Source organism: Orycteropus afer, unplaced genomic scaffold (assembly GCF_000298275.1).
Source record: "Orycteropus afer afer isolate SDZICR_OR568_19922 unplaced genomic scaffold, OryAfe1.0 scaffold00814, whole genome shotgun sequence".
In the NCBI taxonomy this organism is placed as follows: domain Eukaryota; kingdom Metazoa; phylum Chordata; class Mammalia; order Tubulidentata; family Orycteropodidae; genus Orycteropus; species Orycteropus afer.
The window spans coordinates 632,070-637,470 of record NW_006922401.1 but is presented as its reverse complement, the minus strand read 5'-3'; the positions used below and the strand labels follow the sequence as shown (position 1 = coordinate 637,470).

The following is a 5,401-nucleotide window of genomic DNA, read 5'->3' as shown; positions in this document are numbered from 1 at the left end:
ATTTGTGTGAGTGTTCTCTGCTTCTTTTCCCATTCTTTTTGAGAAGTCTGTAAACATCTCCTCCTTTCACAACACATCCTGTAAGTAGCAACAATCTTATGATGCCATTCAAAATTAGAAAATATCTTGGACTTCCCATGATCACCTCTATACCTGAAAAAGTTCTTCCAGCATAAGTAGGTAGAGTCTTCCATTTTTCTGGGAGCAAGACAACTTTCATGCTACCTCATGTGTTCTTTCTAAGTCATCAGCTTCTTTGGTACTCTGAAATGTTTATAGCTACCTATGCTACTTTATGTTGTTGCTGTTGTTATTTGCCGTTGAGTTGGACCCAACACATAGCGACCCCTCCTTGGGTTTCTGAGGCAGTATCACTATGGACGTAGGTCCTTCCGAGGAGTGGCTGGTGGGTTTGAACTGCCAGCCTTCTGGTTAGCAGTCAAGTGCTTTAGGCCCTACGCTACCAGAGCTCCTAGATAAGGGAATATTATTAGAGAGAAACATTGAGTTGAAAATAGGAAATTGCATGCAAGTCTGAACACTGAGGAGTAAATTTCCAATTCATCACCATTCTCCTAGAAGGCAAATGCTGCCTCCAGATGGCTATCTAACAGATGTAAAAAATTATTCTTATCAAAGGAAATCAAACTATTCTAGAGTGAATTTTTCTGAGTTCTGGCATTTGAGCATCCAATAACATGATGGCCAGATCTCAATCTAATCAGAGAAAATCCTCCCAAAGCTCACCAGTAACTAAGCCCTCATTCACTTCTACAGAGATTCTAAAGAATTTTTATTTACTTATTCTTTACTATGAACAGAAATTTTTATTTTTGAGAAAAACTAGAACATATAATACAAATAAAACCTATAAGAACAATACACATATAAATAATCCATCTGAGCACTATAGACAAATAGGGACCAGTTTTACTTTCTTGCCTGAAACGAAAAAGAAAAATGGAACATGCATATATAAAAAAAATCATTTTCAAGCCATTGGAATGTGTTCTGGTACCTAGTGCTGCTCTGACAAGAATATACTACAAATAGGAAGGCCTTAATAAACAGGAGTTTATTCTCTTAGAGTTCAGGAGGCTAGAAGTCCGAGTTCAAACTGCCAGACTCTAAGGGCTGTATGAAAGCCCTTAGACTGGGCTTCAGCTCTGCTTCTTGCTCCTGGCCCACTGAAGCTAGAGGCATCTCTTCATTCAGGCAGCTACTGGCTGCAGAGGCTAACAAGTCCAAGGTTGACAAATAAAATGGCACAGTCCCAATGTTACCAAACCACATGGCAGGCCATTAATTCAAGTCGATTGTAAGTCCCAAGGTCAGCAGAGCATTGCAGGCTGCTGAACAATGACATGACTATATATGGGAAGCAGACCACATCTCAAAGGCAGCTACTCAGCTGCTCCCAGTAGATTCCACCATGGACTTGATTACCAGTCTTATCATGGGGAATGCTATATCCAGCTGCCCAGCCACTCAAACAGGCCTAGGCAAGTTGACACACAATCTTAACCACCACAATTCCACCCCTTGTCAACTCGGCACCTGTGCAGATCTTCAATGGGTGATATTTGTACAGATCTCCTTCACTGGGTGACTCCAGTCCCCTAGTTCCTGAGTGATGACCTCATCCCATTGGCCTGGCAGGCCCCATTCCTCTACCTCTTGGGCATGGTAGCCCTGACCCCTCTCTCCTGGACAACAGCTATGGCTCCATCCCACTGACTCACATGAATGTGCAATCCCACAGTCCAGAACCAAGTTGTTGATGGTCTAATTTTGAAATCTAGGGTCTATGGTGGTTCTACCCCCAGAGGCCATGGTCCTACCCTTTGAGGTTGAGGCAGCTCTGCTTCCCATTTCCTTGGTCTCTCCATTTCTGCCAATTAATGCCGAAGGCAACTCACTCTGCAGGAAATTTTCCTGCCCTAAAAGCACTCAGCTTTCTTGCTCTGTGGGCCGGCCAACCTGCTACTCCATTTTATGCCAGTCTCTTCACCAATTTATGCCTGAAGGCAACCCAATCAGCCAGGAAGCTGCCTACCTAATGGCACTCGGCTTTCTCCTCCGTGGGCTGGTAAGCCTGTTACTGTTTAATGCCAGTCTCTGGGCTCTGCTACTGCCATCTCTCATGCTGGTCTCTTGGCTCTGCTCCTGATGTCTCTCATGCCATATGTCAGGGTCTCTCTGCCAGGGTCTCAGGTCAAGGACTCACTCCACTCCTGTTTCCACATTTTAGGTATTTGTCTGAGCAGCACCCCTCTCTTGGTACCAAATGTGTTAGGTTGGGTTCTCTAGAGAAGCAAAACCAGTAAAGCTTATATAGACATACAGAGAAAGGGAAATTTATCTTAGGAAAATGGCTCACATACTCATAGAAGTTGGCAAGTCCCAAGTTCTTGAATCAAAGGTCAAGCTGGAAGGTTTTCCCAACTCACGCAGCTGCAGGGGCCAATGAGCTCAAGGTTGGCAAGCAGTACTGGCTGTTGACTCCAACAAATGATGAATCCAAGATCTCCAGGCTGAATGGTGGATGGTTCGCTCACGGACAGTTATAGGCAGCACAACAAGATTGCGATCCACAGAAAAGTGTCTCTTTTCCCAGGATGTCCATAAATATATTGGAAGGAGGCCACACCCCTACAGAAACTCCCTTTTAACAGATTGGCTGCTCAAAACATGTACATCTGATTCCATCACGGGAACAACCACATCACAATTGCTTAAACCACACAGAATTGTGGTCCAGCCAAGTTGACACACAACTCCAACTATCTCAGAATGTAAGGAATATATGACAGTAATTCCTGGGTGACAGGAAGCAAATGAAGTGAACCCTACAATTTTCCTAGCTTACTGCCTTAAGTGAGTTTCCACAGTGCAGCTTAGAGAGAGGAAAGCCAGGGAGAGCTCAACACATTTTCAAAGACGAGGAGATATACTTGACAGTAAAAAAGAGTAAGTTGGGTAGACTCTACAGGGACAGAGTACTTGAGAGGAGAGGGATGGTCAGAGAAGGAACTCTGGAGATCTTCAGAGTCTTAATCAGTGTAAGGCCTCTGAAGAAACTACTTAAGGCAAAAGAACTGCCCCAAAATATTAGAGGATATAAGGCTCAGAGGACTAGAATAATGTTTTCTTCCACTTTCAAAACTGGTAGAGCTTATAATTAGGTAGATTATTAAGAAGTATTTTCACTCAGGATGGGAAATAGCTCTGGATAAAATGTCGCTTGGGTCTCACCTAAAAAAACTTAAAAAGCAAAGAAAAAGCCTGTTCAAAAAATGAAACTGCACCCCAGAACAAAACTCAAGAAGATTCATAGGAATACAAAAATAACCAGCACACACCAATCTAGTGAGAAAATTGAGTATGTTATGAAGAGACATGAAAGATACATATACATGCAAATCAAACTTCTAGAGTAGAAATAAAAACAAAATCTGAGATAGTATTCTAGATAAGTGCTACATGAGATACTGAAGGAGAAAATATTAGTGAATTAAATATAAAACAATTATCCAACATGGAACTGAAAATAAAAGACAAAAGGTGGGAGGCAGGGGGAGAGCAAAGTGTCAGTGAGCTATGCGAAAACTTCAAGTGGCCTAATGAAGCATCAGTGAGCTATGGGAAAACTTCAAGTGGCCTAATAAATATGTTTATGGAATCCTCAAAATAAGGGGTAGGGCACAGAATAAAAATAATGGATTAAATAATAATTTTAGAGACTAAAAATTCAAAATCAAAATGTCTGCAGGCTCATGCTCTCTCTGGAGACTCTTTCATGACATCTTTCTTGCTTTTGGTAGTTACCAGCAACCCCTGGAATCACTTGGCTTGTAGGTCTGTCATCACATGACATTCTCCTTGTGTTTCTATGTGCTTCTTCTCCTCCCTTTATGAGGATACCAGTCATATTGGATTAGGGCCCACTCTAATCCAGTATGATCTCATCTTAACTTGATTACATCTGCAAAGACCTGTTATCCAAATAACATCAAATTCTCATGCACTAAGTGTTGTTGTTCTTATTAGGTGCCATAACGTTGATTCCAACTCATAGTGACACTATGTATAACAGAACAAAACATTGCTTTGGCCTATGCCATCCTCACAATCTTTGCCATGCTTGAGACCATCATAGCTCTTCATAAAATTTTCTAGTAATATATCAGACAGTGTTTTACTACTATTCATAAGGTTTTCAGAGGCCAATTCTTGTAGAAATGGATGGCTCCATCCCTCTTCCCAGTCTCTCTTACTGTGGAAGCACCACTGAAATCTGTCTACCATAGGTGACTCTACTGGTATTCAAAATACTAGTGGCATACCCTCCAGCCTCACAGCAACACATGCAAGCCACCACAATATGACAAACTGACATGTGAGTGGTGGATACTAGAGGTTAAGATTTTAATAAATCTTTTGAGAAGACTCATTCCACCCATAAAAACTCATTTCTATTGAGTTAGTTCTGACTTATAGCAATGCTGGAGAACAAACTACAATTGCCCCATAAGGTTATTACATTATATCAGATATCTCATAAATCCTAAAACACTGAGAATAATGTCCTAGCAAGTTGACACACAGCCTAAATTATCAAGCAGGGCTTCTTTGAATCAGTTCATTCCAGCTCAACTTCCTGCTGAGAATAAGAATTTCCACCCCAGATATACTGAATTAGAATCTACATTTTGACAAGCCTTACAATTCTTATCTAATCTTAAATGTATGGAACAATGCATGGATTTGTATGTCATGCTTGCACAGGGGCTATGGTAATCTTCTTTGTATCATTCTAATTTTAGTATATGTCCTGCTGAAGCAAGCACAGCATTGGATTTTTGATGGCTGGCTTTATTTTGGAAGCCAATCACTAGACCTTTCTCTTGAGGCACCTCTGGATGAATTTGAACCACAAACCTTTCAGTTATCAGCCAAATATATTAACAATTTGCACTGCTCATGACCCAAGTAGTCTCTAGGGAAACGCAAAACAATAGAGGAGACAAAAGCAAGGGAACCATAAGAAAATTTGCTTTCTACAACTACAGGTATAAAAACCAAGCCAAACTCACTGCCATCGAGTAGTTTCTGACTCATAGCGACCCCCACTGGGTTTCCGAAGCTGTAAATCTTTACAGAAGCAGATCTCCCAGTCTTCCTTCCATGAAGCAGCTGGTGGGTTTGAACTGCTAACCTTCCACTTAGCAGTAAAGTGCCTTATCCACTATGACACCAGAACTCCTTATACTTACAGGTATAGCAAACAGTAAAAAGGGGAGGGAGGCAAGGCTAGGATCCAAGCCCCCTAGAGCTAGGAGAGGGAGGGAGCAGGAGAGGCTGGGGACCTCTGGAGTGGCAGCACATACAGGTAAAAAGG

General features: G+C 41.7%; 1 non-coding gene across 1 annotated transcript; it reads right to left on the bottom strand.

Annotated features, from left to right (window-relative positions):
* Positions 1-4,743: 4,743 nt before the first annotated feature.
* On the bottom strand, positions 4,744-4,850 carry LOC122151841. The gene has a single exon (XR_006164295.1). It is a non-coding gene; the product is annotated as a U6 spliceosomal RNA (small nuclear RNA).
* Between the last annotated feature and the right edge of the window lie 551 nt (positions 4,851-5,401).